The 25,080-nt window shown below is 47.7% G+C and overlaps 1 protein-coding gene across 8 annotated transcripts in view; it reads left to right on the plus strand.

Moving 5' to 3' along the window:
* Positions 1 to 25,080, plus strand: part of HPCAL1 (hippocalcin like 1) — a 290,362-nt gene that overhangs the window by 179,596 nt on the left and 85,686 nt on the right. For all 8 annotated transcript variants that reach the window (XM_073568218.1, XM_073568220.1, XM_073568222.1 and 5 more), the window contains one exon: positions 4,558 to 4,628. The gene's annotated coding sequence lies outside the window, so the exon portion shown is untranslated. The remainder of the gene's footprint in view (positions 1 to 4,557; positions 4,629 to 25,080) is intronic.

Below are 25,080 nucleotides of genomic sequence, written 5' to 3' on the forward strand. Positions count from 1 at the left end.
TTTCCTGTGCCAGCAGACCCAGATCACTGAGATCTGCTGCAGCATTTCCCTCTTCCATCCCTCTCCCGGGGATCTCTTCTGTCTCACACTCTGTCCTTCTACATCTTCACTCACTCACTAAAAGGAAGACTGACTGACTGACTCAACTCTTCCCGCTCTTTTGGTGCGAACTAAACTCCACCCACCTCCCAGCACGTTTTGTGTTCCAAGCAGGGAGCCACCAAGGGGTGCTTTGCTATACTCCAAGCAGGGAGCCACCAAAGGTGCTTTGCTACACTACTTTGTGGTGTGGGGTGCAGGTGTTGGAGTGTGGTCAGGTGCTTCCACCTTACCTGGATGGTGGGGCACCACACCTCAGGAGGAGGTGCAGTACCTCTGTGGCAACTGAGCCTCATGGGCACCACACCTGCACATGAGGAAAAAGACATAGTGAATCAGAAAAACTGTATTACATTTCTAATTGGATGTATTTGCTAATATTATTATTATTACACCTACTACATATTTGGATAGGATCGTGGAGATGGGAATACCCCTTTAAGTACCTTGTAAAAAAAAAATCTGAGCTCCACCGATTTGGTGTCACAATTCAGGTTTGGATTCGTGGCAGCTCTGGTTCCGCTGTAATTTAAATGTAGCTTTTTTTTCCTTTCAGGCCAGCAAGGGTTGATGTCTGTCTCCTTGCTGGCAGCTGCTTTTTTGCTGGTCAGCTGATGTGGGTGGTGATCATTCCCACCATCCTTTAAAAGGTCACCTGACACATCAGCTGACTGTTGGTGATAAAAATTTCTATGTTTACCAGCCTTGCAGTTGTAGCTCTCTGATGCCAAGTGCTGAATCTGCTTCTTCTGTGAATTTCGGGGTCCAGTTTCCGTATCCTCTGATGTGGAGCTTGGCAGTGGAGTCTGGAGATACGTTTTGTGTATTTACCATGTCTGTCTCGTGCTTGTCACTATTCCCTGTGTTGGTACCATCTGCAGTGGTGAGGCTAATGACAAGGTATGTGACGGGGGGGGGGAAGGACCCGCTTAGGGAGTTAGAGGAGTGCAGGTACAGGCTCAGGTTGGAGCTCAGGAGGTGCGCCATCCCTCGTTCTCTATTGTCAGGGCCTTCCTCACCCCTTTACCATCCCGTTCTGTGTGTATTGTGCCATCTGCTGGATCGACCAATGTTGGGTTGTGACATTCTGCTGCTTTTTTCTGTTTTGTGCTGTGTCGCTCCATTGCATACTTATTCATAATTTTGCTTTTGCTCCAAAACCAACAAATAAATGTGAATATCTCTGCAATGAGGCGACACAGCACAAAACGGAAAAGAGCAGCGGAACCAGGGGAGATTTTAACAAGGTATTTAACTCAGTTTTTTGAGCAACTAACAGGTCCTCTTTAAAAGGGATGAAAAATTGCAGAGAAATCCCCACACAGTACGTGGTACAGCTGGCCAATAACGCATAGCAGAAGTTGAGACCTAGACAGATGGTGTAGGGAGCGCCAGCAAAAGTGTGGATTCCTAAATATAGACCCAGACACAAATGAGCACACAGTAGCACTGAAGCCTGGACCTGGGGAAATGAAGAGAAATTCTCAGTTACTTCTAATCAGTTCTCCTTCGTAAAGTGGCTCTTCTGGGACAAGCAATCTATAATGTTGTTTTTCCTTAATACAGAGCGTATGACAGCACCAAAGCAATGTAACGCTGAGGCTCTGAGCGCAGTGTCTAGACTTAATGAATTTTCATTGATCACTTACTATGTAACATGGCACTGCAGGCCAGGAGAAAGAACAAACAGAAGTCTTGGAAGTTCTTGATGTGGGGATCACATTCGATAGGATTAGGGGAGCACCGACACGTACGATGGACGGTGCATTTCATGAATGCAGTGCAGCAAAGGAGGTGCTTGGAAAAAATACACATGAGCATTTTATTTTTGCAGATTCACAGTATATTTGTTTTTTTTTTAATGGATATAATCTTATAATATCATTGTTTCTACAGCTCCACTGTATTTCACAATTTACCAACCAGATTTTAGTCCAATTTATAATTTATTCATTGAAATCCTCGTTTATTCTGGTCATAGGAGTCCAGTGGGTGGTCCTAATTCACTCCACCCACTAGACTGCTAAACTCAGAATGACCAGAGATTTTCAAGAAATAAAATACAAGTTATGATGAATCTTTTCCCACAACATTTTTTTTATTAATCTGCTCGGTTTCTTGTGCTCTGTATCCTAATGCCCATAGATTTTACAGCTTTTCCCAGCTGACAGATTCCTTTCTGCTTATTGGTGACTCCAAGTAGGGTCCTTTTGTTTAGATGTAGGGGACTTTAGGCCAGAATAATAGAAACAAGTACCATAGAGCCTGGTAATGCAGCGGCTATTGGGTCCTACAGAGAAGGGCCCGAAACCTGGTAGGACCCATCTCCTTTCATATTACATGGTGAGAGCCTGAGACCAACTATTCAGAGGAATTGAATTGTTAGCAAACAAGGGGGATGAAAGGGCTTAAATTTCATGGAAAGTGTAAGGATAGTTAAATAACCATTAAGACCTATTGTTCTGCTTGTCAAACCCCATAAACATAATAGGGGGATCATTTTGAGCTTTGATGGGAAACCTTCTTTTTACTATGTATGATACTGGTGCCAAGAAACTTGCATGTGTTTCCCCAAAAATAAGTTCTAGCATGATTTTACAGGGTTTTTGGAGGCCTGCTTAAAATATAATCCCTTGTTACAGGACCGGCATTTGAAGAAGGGTTGGGTAAACTGATCAATTACCCTCTCTTAGGGGCCCCCTGCATTTCTGTTCTGAGGTTAATACTATGTAAGGACCTTTGGTGACATCACGGTCATGTGCAGTGTGTATATGCTTATGTATGTGCAGTGTGTGTATATACTTGTGTATGTGTATATGGATCACCCCCAGGGCTGTACTTGATACCGGGCCGGTGTCTTAAAGGGATGTGTCACAGTGGCAGTGACCCGGTCCGTGGCCCTGGGTGTCCATGTAAAATAAGAGTATTGATGCTGAATAAAGTTTATGTGTAGATAAGTTTGTGACGACACCTGTGGTATCTGGTCAGAAGAGGACCAGCGATGCAGTGCAGATCCTCTGGGTCAGATGGTGAGATGCAGCAGAGGTGTAATACCTCTCCACAGGCAGAGCTGTAGTCCCAGGGCAGATGAGAATAGATGTTGAGGTAGATGGTGTAGTGTTTAGGCACAGAGATGTAGCAGTGCTGAGAAGGTGACACAGGAAGAAGGCAGAGACACAGCGGAATGTAGTTCCAAAGCTTTACTCACGTTTCTGGCATACACAGGTGCCCGCTTCAGTGCTGTGTCCTCCAGGTGAGGGGCTCAGCCAACTCCCAGGTGGATGGAATACACCCTTCCAGCACTCCCTTTCGTGTGCCTTTTCTGAACGTCTCCTTACTAGTGATAAACTGAAGTACTTGTAGTTATGAATTACACTCAAGTTCCTCTTTCTTGCTGTTACTCAGAACTCCACTCGCATGACAGGCAGCTGTAGCCTACTTTGGGGACTACATACGATCATGTCCCGGCTCACACACGTTGCTGCTGTGTCGTCGAGTCTTAGGTGGGAATAAAGTGGTCACAGGTCTATTCCTCCGGTTTCTGCTGTAGAACCATTAGCATTCACACAGCCTCGGATACCGGCGCCCTGCCTTTGGCGCAATAACTTAGGGAAGGGCTCTGCTGTAGCCCTTGTCCCCAGCTCTCTCCTCCTCACGTTCCGTCCTTCCCTATCTTTCTTCTGAAGAACTGATCTTTCTCTTCCTTTCCTTGCCAGCAGCTCCAGCTCACAGGAGGTTGCTGCATAAACATCCTCTCTCTGCTTCCCCCTCTGGGGAAGTGACCTAATGTCCTGTCAGCTTTCCCTTCTCTAGTGCAAACTAAACTCCACCCACCTCCCAGCATCCTTCATGAACCAAGCAGGGGCCATAGAGGGTGCTCTGCTGTTCTAAGTTTCCATGCTGGTGCAGGTGCTGGAGTCTGGTTAGATGTCCGCATCTTACCTGGGAAGTGGGATATTACACCTCAGGAGGAGGTGCAGTACCTCTGTGGCGACTGAACCCTCAGGGGCGCCACATATATACCTGTGTATGTGCAGTGTGTGTATAGTTGTGTATGTGCAGAATGTGTACATACATGTGTATGTGCAGTATGTGTATATACTTGTGTATGTGCAGTGTGTGTGTGTATATACTTGTGTATGTGCAGTGTGTGTGTATACTTGTGTGTGTGATGACATGATTATATTTGAATACATGTTGATTTCTTTGTTCAAGAATAAATGTGGATTGATGTTCATGGAAAAAAAATAATTCATCCCCTGAAAATAAGCCGTAACCCATATTTCGGAGCAAAAGCAAATTTTTCGGCTAAACATGGTATTACAGTACACTGTGCTTTATATCCCTTTCTTTTTGGAAAATGCTTCACCTTTATTACAATAATTACTTTGTACTGCCAATAGAATTTGTTGTTTTTTTTCGCTTTCCTGTTAATGTACTTCTCTTCCTTCCCCACAGCATGCAAGTAGCATTTTCTCGGAGGACATCAGTATAAACTTCCTGCGGCCGTCACTTCTACACACATTGAGGTAAGTTCAACATTTGCTTTTAACTTGCTTTGGTCTTCTTGATGTAAGTAGTCTATTTCTTTATTTCTTTAGTCCTTTGTTTAAGAAGGCTGCTTTATGAATGATAGTCTTCCAGACACTATAGGCACCCATACACAATGGATGATAGTTGGCTGAGCATGACGGTTTCCTAACCATCTGATGTGTACGTTGGCCTCCCAACTTTTCACTCGACAGGTTTCAGGGCACAGAAGGATTGGACGCTTGGAATCTTAATGCCCAATCCTTTTTTTTTTCAGGAGAGATATGCAGATGCTTATGTGTTTGGGTGGAAGTTATCTCTTATATGGCCAGGTTAAGAAAGCCGACAGCAATAGACCTGGCCAACAGACATTCCCCATTGTTGGTTTTGTGTGGTCAGCAAATAGTACATTTCATGGCACCAAGCATATCAATGCTTGCTGCATGTAATTCATGGACACACTGGATCAGCCAGAAAAAGATCTACTTTTATAGGGCAACTACAGGGCGGTATGGATAGGGGTGGTCTTCGCAAGGCAACCTTTTTCTAATATGATGGACAGTTCATACAAACAACATCATGGTAAAGGGATTTTCCCTTTTGGACCTCGTCTACCCACATTATGCGGTAATACTAGTATACATCCAGATGTAGATATCTGGATCTGTACCTACAAAGGAAGTATATTGATGGGTCTTAGCTATATCTGGATAGCCAGGTCACCTTTAGCAGAGTGGATGGATATATCCACCTTGGGTGGAATACCCTTTTAAATACTTTTGCAAGTTGCAATATTCCAATAAATGTTCTGTCCAGTGTTAACCTTACTTTTGATGTGTAAGTAGAAAAATAGATATGAAAGGCAGAATGTGTTTTTCTCCTCTGTTGGCCATGACCTCCTTGCTCACATGCTGAAGTCACCGGCTTTCGAGAGAGTCTGTCAATATAGTGCAAAAGTAAGAAAAATGCAGCTATTAAAATTGCCATGGTAGAATGTACACTGAAACTTTGAGTCTCACCCTGCCCGTGGTGTGACCCCAATATTCTACTTTGCATGACGCCTGTACTGCTCCTTATTATTCTTGGTAGATTTAAAAGTCCAGACATTGTGCAGAGGTTTAATAGGGATCAGGGACCATGCATAATGTAGGCATGTAGCATAACCAGAAAAAAAGCAGAGGAAGATAAAATGTCAGGCTCAGGATCTATAAATCTTACTGAGAAAGAAAATAGCACCAACTGTGCGTACAGGTCCATGTCCAAGTTTTATGGTTTTTGATTACTGGCCTTACTGTAGGTAAGTGAAGAATTTTTAGCCATCTATTGGGTGGCCAGGTCAGTGTCCCCTCTGACAAATAATGGACAGTCACAAGTAGAGTGTGGATTCTGTAAGCAAAGGTCCAGGTTGGCACATGGGCCACCGACGTCGGTACAGGAAACGTGTGAGGCACCCAGGAAATGGATAGCTGAGATACTGGAAACCTCAGGCAGGCAAGAGACGTCCAAGAAACCATGGACAGGCAGTTGGAATCCTGGAAACTGCAGATAGGCGGGAGATGTTTAAGCAACCAAGGATGGGCAGCTGAGATTCTGGAAACTGCAGCTAGGCAGGTGGAATCCAGGAGACCATGAACAGGTAGATGGGATGCTGGAAACTGTAGGCATGCAGAAAAGTATATCAAGGTACTTAGAGCAACTCAGGTGTGTGTCTTGGTGAGTCGTATATAGGCCTGGGTAGGTGTTCACATGAGATCACGCCGGGCCATTTGCAAAGCTCAACATCGAGCACAGCAGAGTGAGGAAAGCAAAGCAAGGATCCGGGACAGGTGCATAACACAGGGCACCTCTCGATGTAGTCATTTGGAAAGGGATAGATTGGCCTAATTCAAAAGCACTGACCCTTATTGTGATGGTATTTTAGGTGCATCCAATTCATATCAAGTTTACACTTTGCATACATTTGCTTTTAATATCAAACATGATTTACTGACTTGCAGGAATTATTCTGACACTTCCCATGGCCACTTTGAAAAATGCTTTGACAAAGGCCTAGCAGAGGGTAACGAAATGTGCTTATCTTACGTGGACATGGCAGGAAGTTTATTTTCGGCCTCACTTTGTGTCTGTTTCATCCTCCTTCCTGTATACTGACACTCGGGATGTCCTAGACTTTCTATTAGTTTATATACTGGGGTGTGCGCTCTTTAATGACCTTGTTTCTCTTCTTTTTGTTTTATTGCTGAATCAAAATAAACAAAATGAAAAATAAAAAATCCCAAATGACAAGCTATATACGGTACATATATTTTGTAATTATGAATGTTTGTATTAATAGCATAGTAGGACTTTTCTCAGCGATTGTATTGCAATGTTTTTTTTTAATCCCTTTCACCCTTATTTAATTTTGATTTTAAGATGCACAGAAAAACTATTGCAACCATGATGCATGCCACGTTGTATGTGTTACATAAATAATACATAAGACATAGGATTTTTTTTCACCTAAGCCAAAGGGCTCGCTTCCACTTGCGATGCAATCGGACGCGTGCAATCCAATAAAAATCGAATTGCACTTGGCCAACTGTAAACATATGGGGCAGCTCACATCTCATGGTGATTGCACCTGAGAATCGGATCGTACGCACCCATATAAGTCAATGGCTGCACTTGAAATATCGCGCTACACACGGATGTCACCCCATCGCGATTCCCTCGGACGCCACCAATGGAGGAGATGGAGAAATTAATTTCTACATCTCCTCTCAAGCTGTGCTACGATCCTCCCATGCGAGAGCATTGGAGCACGGAGCACTGACATTCGGCTCCCACAGAGCAGGAGCCGAGTGTCATTAGCACTTTCATCGGTTGTGATACGCTAGTGTTTCTCCGGCCTTTGGGCTCATTCACATGTCTGATTTTATTACGTATGAGGAAAACGGACCAATTATTTTGTAGAGAGTTTGATCAGTGTGGTCCCAGTTTCATCAGTTTTTCTTGTACGTGAGGAAAAAAAGAATGTCTCCACCTTCTACTTCCTGAAAATCAGATCGCACTTGAATGTCACAGACTCATAGACTTGAGTTGACGATTTTGGTCTGGATAGAAAAATGACTTAAAATAACATAGATTAAACAAAAGAAAAAATTATAATCTTGAACCAAGAGGTGGATGTCCAAGTGGAGCAGGTGGTGGTGTAAATGAAGGAAGTGGAGTAGGAGGAGGTAACCAACGCTGTTTTTAAAATTTATTAATTAGGACTTTTCTGAAAACAGGCAGTGGAATAATCTCCTGGCCACTCTCACTCTATATACAGGCCATGTAATACTCTACAATTTTTTTGGGTTGACAACAATGAGGAGAGCATGAAATATGTGGCTGTGTTGCTGGTGATGGTGGTGTAGCTGCTTCAGGGAGAGAAAGGATGTGGTTGATCTGTGCTTGCTGCGTGCCCAAATAAAACACCTTCCTCTGGTGCAAGCAGGCAACAGGACGTTCTGTGTAAGTTCGTAGGCCCATGTACCACTGGATGAATAGTCAGGTCAGAACATGTTTTGACAGGATGGCTGAGAGTGCCTTCAGTCCTTTTGCTTTGTCTTCAACCCAGTCCCCTGCTGAAAACACATACTGTAGGTAGAGAGAAAAGAAATATTGAAGCTAAAATTTGCAGCTAAAAATCAATATATGTAATCGTCTTATCATGTCTGTCTGTAACCAAAATCGTGGGTCGCTGATTGGTCGAGGCCTGGCGGCCAGGACCAATCAGCAACTGGCGCAGCTGTTTGTAACGGTAAGGCTACTTTCACACATCAGGTTTTCGGCGTCAGGCGCGATCCGGCGTCGTGCCGGAATGCCGGATCCGGCAAATGTTTTGTAAAACCTGATGTGCCGGATCCGGTTTTCTGCCGGATCCGTCTTGTTCTTGACAGACAAAACCGGATCCGTCTCATCCGGTTCATCCGTTTTTCTATCCGTTTTTCGACGGATTACGCCGGATCCGGTTTTTAAAATTGACCCTTGTGGCCCCTCAAGGCAGAGTACACTGGCAGGATGACAGAGTGTGAAAGATTTGTGCCCTAACCAAACTTGTGTACCTTCTGGACCAACAGTATATACCTTTGCCAACCAAAGTTGGCTATCTTGTCATGGTCTACTATTTTTAGCTTTAGGCCACAGGTGTGTACCTGGTTGTGTTTTATGCAAAGTATTTCACCTTTTAACAAAAGTTGTGTACATTGTTAGGAAATCACCAACAATAAACACAACTTTTTAGGTGAAATACTTTGCTTCAAACACAACCAGGAACACAACTGTGGCAAAAAGCTAAAATTTACCCACAGTTATATACCAGGTTTTGAATACCTTTTTACCTTTGAAATACCCTGTATTTAACCTTTTTTTTAAACATAGTTCGCCGCAGAAAGAAAAGACAGACAACCATTGTGAAACGATAATTTAACTTTTATTTAAAAAATTTTTTTTTTTGTAAAATGTTTTTAAAGTGCAAAAAACTTTTTTAATAAAGGTTTTAAACCCAATGGGCATTTTTATTAAAAAACACACATTACAAATCTGTGTAGTGTGGGGTGGAAATACTGCTGGAGGGGCTGCGGGACACTTCGACACTGGGTGTGTGGAGAGAGGACTGGGATCGTGGTGGGGAAGGAACAGTTAGAGGTGAAGGTGTGGAAAAAGCTACAGAATGGGTGGACATGTTGGAGGCAGAAGAGGTGGTGGGCGGTGGAGTGGAGGGTTGGGCAGGGACTGTAGGAGCAGATGATGTTGATGGAAAGTTGTATGGGGAAGGAGTTTGGTACGGGGAAGGAGTTTGGTACGGGGAAGGAGTCTGGTACTGGGGAGGTTGCTGGTACTGGTGAGGTTGCTGGTATGTAATAGGAGGGGGAGGATGGAAAGTGGCTGGAGGGGGTGCAGATGTAATAGGAGGGGGAGGATGGAAAGTGGCTGGAGGGGGTGCAGATGTAATAGGAGGGGGAGGATGGAAAGTGGCTGGAGGGGGTGCAGATGTAATAGGAGGGGGAGGATGGAAAGTGGCTGGAGGGGGTGCAGGTTGAGGAACTACAGTGGTGGGAGGAGGAGGTTGGGAGGTAACCTGCTGTAGAGCACCGTGGCACGAATGCATTACATGCATCTGCTGGGTAGGAGATAGTGTTGCCATGCGCTCCACAACAGACCTGAAAAAGGTGTGGTTTGGCGAAGATCTTGCTTCTGAATGCATGGTTTGCAGAAGTGTCTTCACCTCCAGAATGCTGGAGTTGATCTGCTGAAAGCCTGCTGAGATTTGCTCTGAAGGGACTTTTAGACAGTTCTGGAAAGATGCATTCAGATGCAAGAACTCTTGCGCATAACTCTTTTCCTGACCCCTCTGCCGCTGCCGCCCAGTACCCGCAGGTGTACTAGAGGTGGCAGGGGCAGAAGGGTGGGGTAAAGGGAAAGCGATCTCCTCACCAGCAGCTTCATGTAATGTAGGCGGCCACGATGCTCCTGTGCTGGTGGATGGGACAGATGGGTCGAATGTGTGGGAAGGCTGGGAAGGTGCAGATGTACCGGGGCGGTCGAAGTGTCCCTCGGTGCCGGTCTCCTCAGGGATCGCCTCAGAAGGGTCCAATCGTGCAGGCTCCCGAGTGCTGCTCACCGTGCTGTGGAATAAAGTTACATCTAACATTTTTTTTCACATGTGGTGTGCAATATTTACCTTCTGGTGAGCATTGTTTCCCGGAGGAACGACAGGGCTTGTGCGTACTTGTACTTGCTCCTGCGTCCTCCAGATCCACTCGGGGCCCGCATCTCTTTATTGAACTCCTTCTTGAAACGATCCCTCACAGACCGCCACCGATTCACAATTCTGTTCCCTGAAACGAGAAAGGAGTGGTTAGTATACAACATCAGTGTTTCACAAACTCCAGTCCTCATGGTCCCCAGGGGTCATGTTTTCAGGATTTCCATAGTAAATAGAAATCCTGAACACATGATCCGTGGGGACCACGAGGACTGGAGTTCGGGAAACACTGGTTTACATCAAGCAACCGGTACTGTATATACTTACGCTCTTTAATCTGGGCCCGAACATCGAGGTCCTCCCAGCGGCCCACAAGGAGCGAACAGATTTCCTCCCAGAGTCGTCGGGTAACGATAAGGTCAGCGTGGCGGCGGTCAGCCATATTCCAGAGCGGCTCCCTTTGTCTGACGAGATCGATGAGGTGGTCCACATCGAGTCCTCCATCCTCACCGTCAGAGTCGGGAGCACGCTGTGAAGGCTGTTAAAGAAAAAGACAAAAATAACATTAGCCTCCACAAAAGAAATGAAATAAAAAGTGCAAAAAAACAAAGCAAAAATATTTATACTTACACGCTGGTGACCGCCGCGTTGCTGTCGCCGACGACCCTGGGAGGCACTGCGAGGACCTCTTGGCCGAGCACCAGATTGGGAAGACTAGAGAAGAAAACAAAAAATGTTATGTCTTTGGATGTAGGCATTTGTTTGCTGTGTGTGGTCTGCAGAACATTGTTTTCTATGTGTTGTGTGTAGTGTGATGTTGTGTTTCTGCGTTTGATGCAAAAAACTTACCAATTGTGAGCCCACTCCAGGTGTCTGTCCACCCCTTCCTTCTTCTTCTGGGAGCTCCTCTTCATCTTGTGATTCCTGTTTTGAAATAAAAGGCAATGAATAGACATATATTACAGAGATGATGGATTTTGGAAATAAAAACTTACCGTCAAACGCTGACGATGCGAGGGAGGGCTCCCAGAAGAAGATGTGCTGTCCTGTTGATGGCCAGACTCCATGGCTGTGGGTATTGCTGCTGCTGTTGCTGCTGCCAGTGATGCCATTTCTGCTGCTGCTGCTGCTGCTGCATCTCTTTGGCGGCTGTTGAATAAAGAGAAACAAAGGGCCAATGAATATCTTGATATTCCATGGCCCTAGTTTGGAGGAATGGGGGATTTGATAATTACCGTCTCTCATCTGCTGCTGGACTCCCCTCCTCAGCATGTTCCATTTGCTGCTCCATTTGGGGTGGTGCTGATGGTGCTGCTGCTGCAGATGTCTGCTGCCTTCTCCTGCTCCTGGTTCTTGGCTTGGGTGGCATGTTGGGTGTGGCTGAGGGTCCCATTGTCTTGCTTTTATATATCTCCTGTGGGCAGAGCTACTGAGCATGCTCAGACCAAAAAACCGGATCCGGCGCATTGCGGCACTCATAGGCTTTCATTGTGTGAAAAAGCCGGACGCGCCGGATCCGGCGTGTCCGGCTTTTTCGCCGGAGACAAAAAACGTTACAGTAGCCGTTTTTTCCAGACGCCGGATCGCGACACATTGCCGGATCCGGCGAAAACCGGATGAAACGCATGGCCATCCGGCGCGATCCGGCGCAAATGCAAGTCAATGGGGGGGAAACCGGATCCGGCATTGCATTTCGCCGGATCCGGTTTCTGTCAAAAGCGCCGGATCGCGCCTGACGGCGAAAACCTGATGTGTGAAAGAGGTCTAAGCTGAGCCTGCCGCTGATTGGTTGCGGCCACCAGTTGGGCGCAGCGCTCAATGGGGCGGCAGGCCTTGGTCTGTAAAAAAGAGAATTAAAATAAAAAAAATGTTATTCTCACCTTCCGACAGCCTCCGATCTTCTTTCCACGTGCCCGGCCTCGCGGTCCCAATAATACCTTGCGACTTAGACCGGAGATGACGTCACTCTCACGAGAGCGCGTCATCATCAGCAGTGTTTCACGCAATGCATTACTGGGACCGCGAGGCCGGGCGCATGGAAAGAGTATCGGAGGCTGTCGGAAGGTGAGTATATAACTATTTATTTTTTTTTAACAGGGACAACGCATACCAGGAAAGGGGGGTGAGGGGGACCATGCATACCAGCAATGGGGGGGAGGAAGGGGGACCATGCATACCAGGAAAGAGGGGGGTGAGGGTGATCATACATACCAGCAATGGGGGGTGAGGGGGACCATGCATACCAGCAATGGGGGGGAGGGGGACCATGCATACCAGCAATGGGGGGGGGAGGGGGACCATGCATACCAGCAATGGGGGAGAGGGGGACCATGCATACCAGCAATGGGGGGACCATGCATACCAGGAAAGGGGGGTGAGGGTGACCATACATACCAGCAATGGGGGGAGGGGGACCATGCAAACCAGGAAAAGGAAGTAAGGGTGACCATACACACCAGCAAAGGGGGGTGAGGGGGACCATGCATACCACCAATGGGGGGGTGAGGGGGACCATGCATACCAGCAATGGGGGACCATGCATACCAGGAAAGGGGGGTGAGGGTGACCATACATACCAGCAATGGGGGGAGGGGGACCATGCATACCAGCAATGGGGGGGAGGGGGACCATGCATAACAAGAAAGGGGGGTGAGGGTGACCATACATACCAGCAAAGGGGGGTGAGGGGGACCATGCATACCAGCAATGGGGGGAAGGGGGACCATGCATACCAGCAATGGGGGGGACCATGCATACCAGGAAAGGGGGGTGAGGGTGACCATGCATACCAGGAAAGAGGGGGTGAGGGTGACCATGCATACCAGGATAGGGGGGTGAGGGTGACCATGCATACCAGGATAAGGGGGTGAGGGTGACCGTGCTTACCAGGAAAGGGAGGTGAGGGGACCATGCATACCAGGAAAGGGGGGTGACGGGACCATGCATACCAGGAAAGGGAGGTGAGGGGGCCATGCATACCAGGAAAGAGGGGTGATGGGACCATGCATACCAGGAAAGGGGGGTGAGGGGGACCATGCATACCAGGATTGGGGGGTGAGAGGACCATGCATTCCAGGATTGGAAGGTGAGGGGACCATGCTTACCAGGATTGGGGGTGAGGGGTACCATGCATATCAGGATTGAGGAGTGAGAGGACCATGCATATCAGGATTGGGGGTGAGGGGACCATGCATATCAGGATTGGGGCATAAGGGGACCATGCATACCAGGAAAGGGGGTGAGGGGGACCATGCGTACCAGTAATAGGGGGTGAGGGGACCATGCTTACCAGGAAAGAGGGGTGAGAGGACCATGCATACCAGAATTGGAGGGTGAGAGGACTATGCATTCCAGGATTGAGGGGGTGAGGGGACCATGCATATTAGGATTGGGGGGTAGGGGACCATGCATACCGGGATAGGGGGGAGGGATACCATGCATGTCAGGATTGGGGGTGAGAGGACCATGCATATCAGGATTGGGGGGTGCATTATTGCATTATTATTAAAACTTCATAAATAAACTACATACATATTCTAGAATACCCGATGCATTAGAATCGGGCCACCATCTAGTCTTTAATATGAGTCTTTCTATCTTCCACTTTAATAGGCCTCGTAAGACTCAACCAGGCAGATATGATAGAATTAAATACTGGGTGAGGGTGGTCACTCAAGGAAGGATTAAATAAGTACTTTAAAAGTAAATCTTGCATAGAATTAGATTTATTACAGAATAATTCAATATCTAGCCAAGCGGAAGGGGTCGCCCCCAACCACACCTGACTGTGTTTTATAAGCCAGGCTTGATGATAAGCCTTAATGTTGGGAAGACCCAAACCTCCATTCCTCCTATTTTTATGCAGAATGTCTAAAATGGCCTTTTTTCCCCCAAATAAAGATTTTAATTACATTTTGGACTTTCCCTATTAATGAAGGATGGATAGCCAATTGTAATGTCCTAAAAATATATAGAATTTTTGTTAAAATAAATGACTTGACCACCAAAATTTTGCCCATCAATGAAGGATCAACGAGGTTAAATTTAACAAAATCCAATGAGATTATTTTAGTAAGGCTAGTTTCACACTAGCGTTTTGGTGCGCAGCGACGACCTGCGCACGGCCGCCGCTAAGCCCCGCCCCCTGCCGCGCCCCACCGGTAGCTCCGCCCACCAGCGCACCGTCAAAAAGGCGCATGCGCCGCCAAACGCATACTGCGCACGGCCTGCGCCCCCTGTGATAAAGATAGGGGATGCAGGGCGCATGCAGCGTCATGCGCCGGTGGGCGGAGCGCGGCAGGGGGCGGGGCTTAGCGGCCGTCGCTGCGCACCAAAACGCTAGTGTGAAACTAGCCTAAGAGCATCTATGTTAGTTGGAATTATTTTTTTTAAATTGTTGGTAATTATAATTCCCGAGTATTCAATACCAGTCTCTTCCCAGATAAAGTTTGTCAATTTTTTCAGTTTCTCGAGTGAGCTATGATCCACATTAAATTGATCACTTCTGCTTTTTGATGACTCTGCTGGCTGTGATTCCGTGGGCCATCCACCTTACCCTGCATCATAAGTGGAAGAGATTGAGTGCAATGGTGGCCAACCACTTTTTCTGTTGGAGATGAGTATGTGAGTATGTAGGAGGGGTAGTGTAAACAATCAGCTGACCACCGCAGCACATTTCTGACAATGCTGATGATGAAACACAGGTGCCAACTTCTGCAGCTTTCTATTGTGTGTACACTGGCAAGGATGGCAGGGGTGAAGAATGGGTAGAAGATCATCTACAGTATGGGATTATTATTATTTCTTTTTAGGGCACCCTTGATTCCATGGTGCTGTACGTGAGGAGGGGTTACATACAAATTGCAAATAGAAATGACAATGAACAAACTAATAGTGACAGACTGTTACAGAGGGGAGATGACTTATTTGGCTTCACCTTCAGGTTATGAGCCCGCAGTCTTCCAAGTACCTGTCCAAGCCGGGCAAGATGGTCTTTGAATGAGGCAGAGAACACAATCATGTCATCCAGGTAGATCAGGGTAGCCTCAAAGTTTAAGTCTACCAAACACTTTTCCATCAGCCGTTGTAACGTGCCCAGAGCATTGGAGAGCCCGAAGGGCATCCGGTTAAACTCGAACAATCCCATAGGGAGGATGAAGGCAGTTTTTTCCTTGTCTTTCTCGGCCATGGCCACTTGCCAGTATCTGCTTGCTAGGTCCAAGGTGGAGAAGCACTTGGCTTTCCCCAATGCTGTCAAGGATTCCTCAATGCGGGGTAATGAATATGAGTCTTGCACAGTGCAGACATTGAGTTTCCTGTAATCTACACGGAACCGGATGGTCCCATCCTTCTTCTTGACGAGCACCACCGGTGCCGCCCAAGGGCTCTGACTACTCTGCAATACTCCTGAATCCAGCATCTGCCTCAGTAATGTCTTCACCTCTTGGTACATCCAGCATTTGCCTCAGTAATGTCTTCACCTCTTGGTACATCTTGGGTGGGATTTGCCGGTATCGTTCTCGAATTGTACGAGCATCCCCGGTCGGTATCTCATGTGTGATCGCTTTGGTACAGCCAAAATCTTCGGCGTGATGGGCGAATGCAGCCTGATTTTCCCACAGCATAGCTTCTATCGCCCGCACACACTCAGGGCCAAGAGTCTTCACATCCACCTCCATTTGGTCAAGGATGATTCGCCCATTCCACTCTTGGGATGGCTTCTATTCAGGCCCCGCAGCGACTACCAGTGTTGGACATAATGAAAGAGCCAGATCTGCACAGACCCGTCCTGACAGCACTCTCCTCAAGGATGTGCTATGCCGTCCCAGAATGAATTGATCCCGGAGTATCCGATCATTTGAGCCCATGCACCAAGCCCATCTGTCTCTTTCCTCTGCACTTCTGTCAACACTTCTTGCAGTGCTGTTGCAAAACAATACAATAAAGTACAGTATGCTGCTACTCTAGCTATAATCTATCTGGCCGCTGCTACTCCAGCCAAATGGCTACCATGCTCTGTCTATTGCAGCCTATCCTAAGCCCTAAACATGTGCACACACGGGGTTAACACTCACAGTAGTTGGTATCTCAGTCCATTCCCAGGGGCCCCTGAAGCTTTGCAAGATTGTGCACACTTCTTCCTGGAAGCTCTGTTTTCCTTGTGTGCAAGTTCAATGATGCTCCTAAGAACGATGGATTCCTCCTCTGGGTTCCTTTCTTGTCCTTTCTTCGTGGCTTCTCAGGGCAAGACAGAAAAGCCACCTTTTAATCCCCAGAATAGTTTGCAAAGTCACCGGACTAAACGTTCTTTTCCTCACAGCTCACGCAGGCACACCTGCTTCCTGCAGAAATCTTGGGTCTGTCCTACACACAGAAAAGCAGCCCCTCCCCTCTGTAGTCTGGCAGATGAAACCAAACAGGCTTTACAGCAAGGAAGCACAGAATGTCCCACTGCTCTAACCAAGGGGGTGCTGTCTCTTAAAGGGGCAGCTTGTCTCTACTGTCCATAGCACTGCCACTCCCTTACTCAAAGACGGATTATGCAAATTATTTATTTCCAAGACTACCAGAAAATACACAGTGGCTTAGAGGCACAGTATTCCCACAGGCGGGAAGAGGCCAGAGTATACACAGCGGATTAAAGGTACAGTACTCCCACATGCAGACCTTTTGGCACAGTGCGGTTCATAGTTGTCCTCGTCTGGTGGTCAATGACTACCAAGGGGGGCCGCTGAACCTGGGTCCTGCAAATGTTTTTGATGAACTCCAGTTTACTAATACTATTTTATTAATACTGACAGAAGAGCTAATGATTGTCCTGAATATATTGTTAGTGGATTCAAACATTTCAGAGGGCTTTTTCTTTACATCCATCAACATATCCCTGTGTGGTTCCTTAATAGTTTATTATTGCGTTTTTATTATAAAGCGTAGTGCTGACTGCCCTATCAGTTATGAGAGGAGACGTGCAAGCATTCCTTTGAAGCCTATTGTTAAAAGGAAATGTATTTCTTAAAATACATGTTTGGCTTTTCCCTACGGACGTGTCCCTTGTATCTCTCTTCCTCTGAGTGACTCGGTGCAGCAGGCTGCTTATACTGTAATGCAGTCTATTACACTGTAACCTTCCTGCTTGCATTGGGCTACACTGTAAAGGTGGCTGTCTAATAAAATTTATTTTATTGTAGATTACCAAAATCTTCAAGTATGCCCAAGGGAGCGAACTCCAGGCAAAAATCTCTTCGGATATCTCATAGATGCATGTTAGCAGTGGCGGATTATAATGAGGTCAATTTGGGCAGTTGCCCCGGGCCCAGTGGGGTTAAGGGGCCCACAGCCCAGGCCAGTAAATTGCCCCATTATAATCCGCCACAGCGCAGGGCCGGATTATAGGCAGGGCAGGCGGGGCTTCAGCCCCGGGGCCCCCACCACAAGAGCTTCTAAGGGGGCCCCCACCACATTCCTGCTGGATGCTGCAATGGCACTCCATCTTCTCCCCACCTAAAAGTGAGTGACCGTGGGGGCGGCATTATGTGCTCTGCTACCAGCAGCATCTGCAAGTAGCGTGAACGCTGATGCTGCTGGTAGCGTGCAAAGGCTTGTGATGAGATCACAGGAGGGAAGGTGTCAGGGCCCCCGATCATGTGACCCCTGTCTCCTCCCCTCCTGTGACCTCATCACAGGTCCTGTGCGCACAGCACAGAGCACTGAGAGCAGCCATGTATGTGGAGTGCGGCTCTGCGGGTGGAGGTCAGTGCTGGAGGCCCCATTATTCTCTATGTGGAGTGCGGCTCTGCGGGTGGAGGTCGGTGCTGGAGGCTCCATTATTCTCTATGTGGAGTGCGGCTCTGCGGGTGGAGGTCGGTGCTGGAGGCTCCATTATTCTCTATGTGGAGTGCGGCTCTGCGGGTGGAGGTCGGTGCTGGAGGCTCCATTATTCTCTATGTGGAGTGCGGCTCTGCGGGTGGAGGTCGGTGCTGGAGGCTCCATTATTCTCTATGTGGAGTGCGGCTCTGCGGGTGGAGGTCGGATCTGGAGGCTCCATTGTTCTCTATGTGGAGTGCGGCTCTGCGGGTGGAGGTCGGTGCTGGAGGCTCCATTATTCTCTATGTGGAGTGTGGCTCTGCGGGTGGAGGTCGGTGCTGGAGGCTCCATTATTCTCTATGGAGTGCGGCTCTGCAGGTGGAGGTCGGTGCTGGAGGCTCCATTATTCTCTATGTGGAGTGCGGCTCTGCGGGTGGAGGTCGGTGCTGGAGGCTCCATTATTCTCTATGTGGAGTGTGGCTCTGCGGGTGGAGGTCGGTGCTGGAGGCTCCATTATTCTCTATGTGGAGTGCGGCTCTGCGGGTGGAGGTCGGATCTGGAGGCTCCATTGTTCTCTATGTGGAGTGCGGCTCTGCGGGTGGAGGTCGGTGCTGGAGGCTCCATTATTCTCTATGTGGAGTGTGGCTCTGCGGGTGGAGGTCGGTGCTGGAGGCTCCATTATTCTCTATGGAGTGCGGCTCTGCAGGTGGAGGTCGGTGCTGGAGGCTCCATTATTCTCTATGTGGAGTGCGGCTCTGCGGGTGGAGGTCGGTGCTGGAGGCTCCATTATTCTCTATGTGGAGTGCGGCTCTGCGGGTGGAGGTCAGTGCTGGAGGCTCCATTATTCTCTATGTGGAGTGGGGCTCTGCAGGTGGAGGTCGGTGCTGGAGGCTCCATTATTCTCTATGTGGAGTGCGGCTCTGCGGGTGGAGGTCGGTGCTGGAGGCTCCATTATTCTCTATGTGGAGAGTGGCTCTGCAGGTGGAGGTCGGTGCTGGAGGCTCCATTATTCTCTATGGAGTGCGGCTCTGCAGGTGGAGGTCGGTGCTGGAGGCTCCATTATTCTCTATGGAGTGCGGCTCTGCAGGTGGAGGTCGGTGCTGGAGGCTCCATTATTCTCTATGTGGAGTGCGGCTCTGCGGGTGGAGGTCGGTGCTGGAGGCTCCATTATTCTCTATGGAGTGTGGCTCTGCGGGTGGAGGTCGGTGCTGGAGGCTCCATTATTCTCTATGTGGAGTGCGGCTCTGCGGGTGGAGGTCGGTGCTGGAGGCTCCATTATTCTCTATGTGGAGTGGGGCTCTGCAGGTGGAGGTCTGTGCTGGAGGCTCCATTATTCTCTATGTGGAGTGGGGCTCTGCAGGTGGAGGTCGGTGCTGGAGGCTCCATTATTCTCTATGTGGAGTGTGGCTCTGCGGGTGGAGGTCGGTGCTGGAGGCCCCATTATTCTCTATGTTGAGTGTGGCTCTGCGGGTGGAGGTCGGATCTGGAGGCTCCATTGTTCTCTATGTGGAGTGTGGCTCTGCGGGTGGAGGTCGGATCTGGAGGCTCCATTGTTCTCTATGTGGAGTGTGGCTCTGCGGGTGGAGGTCGGTGCTGGAGGCTCCATTATTCTCTATGTGGAGTGTGGCTCTGCGGGTGGAGGTCGGTGCTGGAGGCTCCATTATTCTCTATGTGGAGTGGGGCTCTGCAGGTGGAGGTCGGTGCTGGAGGCTCCATTATTCTCTATGTGGAGTGCGGCTCTGCGGGTGGAGGTCGGTGCTGGAGGCTCCATTATTCTCTATGTGGAGTGTGGCTCTGCAGGTGGAGGTCGGTGCTGGAGGCTCCATTATTCTCTATGGAGTGCGGCTCTGCAGGTGGAGGTCGGTGCTGGAGGCTCCATTATTCTCTATGGAGTGCGGCTCTGTAGGTGGAGGTCGGTGCTGGAGGCTCCATTATTCTCTATGTGGAGTGCGGCTCTGCGGGTGGAGGTCGGTGCTGGAGGCTCCATTATTCTCTATGTGGAGTGGGGCTCTGCAGGTGGAGGTCTGTGCTGGAGGCTCCATTATTCTCTATGTGGAGTGGGGCTCTGCAGGTGGAGGTCGGTGCTGGAGGCTCCATTATTCTCTATGTGGAGTGTGGCTCTGCGGGTGGAGGTCGGTGCTGGAGGCCCCATTATTCTCTATGTAGAGTGTGGCTCTGCGGGTGGAGGTCGGATCTGGAGGCTCCATTGTTCTCTATGTGGAGTGTGGCTCTGCGGGTGGAGGTCGGATCTGGAGGCTCCATTGTTCTCTATGTGGAGTGTGGCTCTGCGGGTGGAGGTCGGTGCTGGAGGCTCCATTATTCTCTATGTGGAGTGTGGCTCTGCGGGTGGAGGTCGGTGCTGGAGGCTCCATTATTCTCTATGTGGAGTGCGGCTCTGCGGGTGGAGGTCGGTGCTGGAGGCTCCATTATTCTCTATGTGGAGTGGGGCTCTGCAGGTGGAGGTCTGTGCTGGAGGCTCCATTATTCTCTATGTGGAGTGGGGCTCTGCGGGTGGAGGTCGGTGCTGGAGGCTCCATTATTCTCTATGTGGAGTGCGGCTCTGCGGGTGGAGGTCGGTGCTGGAGGCCCCATTATTCTCTATGTGGAGTGCGGCTCTGCGGGTGGAGTTCGGTGCTGGAGGCTCCATTATTCTCTATGTGGAGTGGGGCTCTGCGGGTGGAGTTCGGTGCTGGAGGCTCCATTATTCTCTATGTGGAGTGCGGCTCTGCGGGTGGAGGTCGGTGCTGGAGGCCCCATTATTCTCTATGTGGAGTGCGGCTCTGCGGGTGGAGGTCGGTGCTGGAGGCCCCATTATTCTCTATGTGGAGTGGGGCTCTGCGGGTGGAGTTCGGTGCTGGAGGCTCCATTATTCTCTATGTGGAGTGCGGCTCTGCGGGTGGAGGTCGGTGCTGGAGGCCCCATTATTCTCTATGTAGAGTGTGGCTCTGCGGGTGGACGTCGGTGCTGGAGGCCCCATTATTCTCTATGTAGAGTGTGGCTCTACGATTCGTGACCCCCGTCACGTGACGAGGGGGGCCCACAGAGTCTGAACTGCCCCGGGCCCTGGCTACCCTTAATCCACCCCTGCATGTTAGCATTGGTGAAGTGTGAGATTTTTGACAGTCTTTAATTCCCAGATTGAGAAGCATATTAAACCTTTTGGCACCACTCAAGAGACTTCTGTTATCGCATATCTGACTTAATATTTTAAAATACCTCCCTCAGTTGGTGTTCAGTTGTGATGTGGCGATTGTCATGGGCGAGGTGTTCGTCCCCGGCATGTTACATGAAGATGAAGGTCCTGGCTGGGTGTGGGCTTGTACTATGAGGGCTCAACGCCCTTGCAAGCCGCATGATGCCAGTGACTTTGGCGTGCCAAGACCAGATGTTGTAAAGTTCAATGAGGGAGACCACCAATCAACAATGAACAGTCTTTTGCTAGACAGCAACTTGGTGGGAACTATGTATTCTTGATAGCTGGTGCAATACTTCATGAATGTTCCATGCATCTTGAACATCTTCACATACATTCTTCATGTCCTTCTCAGAATGACTAGCTTTTTCCTCACTCAGTTGGTCCTATACCCTCACCACTACCCAGCAAAGTACTGGAGTCCAGTAAGTGAGAGCCCTATTCTCAATCTACGGTTCTGCATCTTGTTCCCTCTTACTGGAACTAGTTTGCCAATATGGCCGGTACTTAGCTTCTCTACTTCTGACGCCTTGGAACTCAAATTTGTAAATCTTAAGGTTTAAATTATTAGGAAACTCTGGGTAAAAAAAAAATGGTTCAGTTCCAGGACCTTTATCTCGTTCTCAGATTAGAGAATGGCTACAAAGAGTGACCCTCATACTTTACATTATCAGCCCATTGATTTTAGAAGACCTTATATCAATTTTTTCTGAGCTGGAAACACAATGTAATAGTGGCTGCAGAGCAGAATAAAATGATTTTTATTCATTTTTTCGCCTCTCTGTTTCTGAGGTATTACCAATCAAATATTTGGCAACTAATGAGTTAACTTTAGGTAAGTCATGGTGGCTGTTATTAGTTTTCACGCCAGTTAACATTTCCACACTTCTGTGCTGTGTATCTTCAGTGCTTATTTAGGCAGCACACTCTGGCTGGCTTGACCTGTAGACTCAGGTCAGGTGAAAGGGATGACATATTCATCAGGTCTTTTTGCACTTCTATGTTACTGCCTGCTTATGATTGGTCAGTGTTATACAGGAGGCAGAAGAACACACCCTCAGTGAAAACTGTCTAGTATCTCTACAACAGAGAGGGAAAATAAAAAATAAAAAAACTGTTTATTCCGCCCTGTATCTACTATTACATGGCGTGTCCATTTTAACATGAAAAAGTTGGTGAAAAGTACTCTTTAATGAAAACTATGTAATTCTTCTTTTCCCCTGTTGTGGCACTGCAATAAATTTGAACACTCGCATTAGTTTCTTACTCCGCTCATAGCTGATCGTTGAGGTTTCAGTAGTAAAGTACTCTGGGATCTGTTTACGATTAGGACACATTCTAACCAAAAGGGATTGTCCATAGCAAACAAGTCCTTTTGAAAGGGAATCTGTCGGTAAAATAAAAAATAACAAAAAACTACATATATGTGCATGCAAGTCTTTGAAATGTAAATCAATCTACACCTTTGTATCTTCTATGTGTTGCTGCATTCCAAGGTTAGTAACTTTTTCATTCCTATGGAAATGAATGTTAAGTTCTGTGGGTGTGACAGAGAACTTAAGGAAATGGAAAGAAGGAACCGCACACCATAACGCACATGGAGATGCTTAATTATAGTCACACACCGCGTATTTGACATTATATTTGGCCCTAGTTTGCATTTTTTGCTCTGGGGAAGCCCACACCATATTTTGGATTTTTCTAATCTTCAGAGCATTTCCACTACAGATATGACCGATAATGGGTATTTTTACCCAAAATGTCACTTTTTTTTCCATACTGTCTCAATATTTGGCCCTAGTTTGCCTTTTTGCCCTGTGGAAGTCCATCCCATATCCTGTACCTTTCTAATTTTGACAGCATTTACCACTACAGAAACATTTGATGAAGGGTATTTACCTGAAATATTATGTATTTTTCTATACTGACTGCAGTGTAATCTATGACTTTGAGATATCTCTATATATATATATATATAAAATTGAATGTATGTGTGTATGTGTGTATCACCAACCAATCATGAAGCATCTTTCATTTCACCAGAGCTGTTTAAAGAAGCTGAGCTGTGATTGGTTGTTATGAGCAAGTTTTCCCATTCCACGACAACACCTCTGCAGACACTGACTGGGTGGGAGAAATCTAGCATCCCCGGGAACATAAGCTCCCAGCCATTGTCTGCCCCCCAGAAAGGAGCAGAAAGCACATGACAGAAATGAATCCCCCCCCTCCCTGCCAATATACCCATTACACATTCTCCATCCCATAGTCCTATAAGCACATCTTCCCACTTAAAGGGATCTCCGGTATGGAAGTTAGGGCAAATCCCTCAGTGCTCTGATTCTGACCCCAGGCTTCTATTAAAGGGATCATTGGTATGGAAGTCAGGGTAAATCCATCCAGTGCTTTGGATCTGACCCAAGGCCTTTCTTAAAGGGATCCCCAGTAAGGAAGTTAGGGCAATTCCACTCAGTTTTCTGGTTCTGACCCTAGGCCCCTCTTAAAGGGATCCCTGGTATGGAAGTGAGGGCAAATACACTCTGCGCTTTGGTACTGACCCCAGGCTTCTATTAAAGGGATCTCCGGTATGGAATTTAGGGTAAATCTCTCAGTGCTCTGATTCTCACCCCAGGCTTCTATTAAAGGGATCATTGGTATGGAAGTCAGAGAAAATCCACTCAGCGCTCTGGTTCTGATGCCAGGCCTCTCTTAAAGGGATCCCCGGTTTGGAAGTTAGGACTGTTCCACTTAGCGCTCTGGTTCTGACCCCAGGCTGAGGGGATGATGTGGGATATTAGGGGTAGTAGTCCAGTGGCTTTGGCTGATTGGATGATTAGTGGTAGTAGTCGGGTGGCTCTGGCTAATGGGATGATGTGGGATATTAGGGGTAGTAGTCTGGTGACTCTGGCTGATGGGATGATGTGGGATATTAGGGGTAGTAGTCCAGTGGCTCTGGCTGATTGGATGATTAGTGGTAGTAGTCGGGTGGCTCTGGCTAATGGGATGATGTGGGATATTAGGGGTAGTAGTCTGGTGACTCTAGCTGATGGGATGATGTGGGATATTAGGGGTAGTAGTCCGATGGCTCTGATGGAATGATGTGGGATATTAGGGGTAGTAGTCTGGAGACTCTGACGGGATGATATGGGATATTAGTGGTAGTAGTCCGGTGGCTCTGGCTGACGGGATGATGTGGGATATTAATGTGAATGTGGCTATGTGGAGTAGCTGGGGCTCTACACTCAGCTATATATATATATATAGATAGATAGATAGATAGATATAATCATTATAATTTGTTATAACTAATCGTAATGAGTTACTATGCCCGGGCAACGCCGGGCCCTTCAGCTAGTTATGAATAAATCCTAATTATCCTAAGTTGTGCCGTTCCTTCCTTTCATTTATAAAGGATCTACAGGAGGTCAGTGGTTGCCTCCAAAACAATTACACAAAAATGACACAAATTCATACTCTTTAAGGTGTGCTACGCACTCATTTGATGTTCAGAGCACTTATGGAGTCACTGCCACCTAAGTTTGTTTCCCCGCCCAGGACCAGCCTCTCTTGATTGATTGTTCACTGTCTGTGTGACAAGTGCAACAAAATCAATTTGTGAGCTATCAATGAAAAAGAGACTGATGCAAACAATGTGAGGAGGCAGTGGCTACTTAAGTGCTCTATCATTCCCAGAGCACTTAATTACACATGTGCATATGATTAA

Source organism: Dendrobates tinctorius, unplaced genomic scaffold (assembly GCF_039654945.1).
Source record: "Dendrobates tinctorius isolate UK_male_01 unplaced genomic scaffold, ASM3965494v1 ptg000021l, whole genome shotgun sequence".
NCBI lineage: Eukaryota > Metazoa > Chordata > Amphibia > Anura > Dendrobatidae > Dendrobates > Dendrobates tinctorius.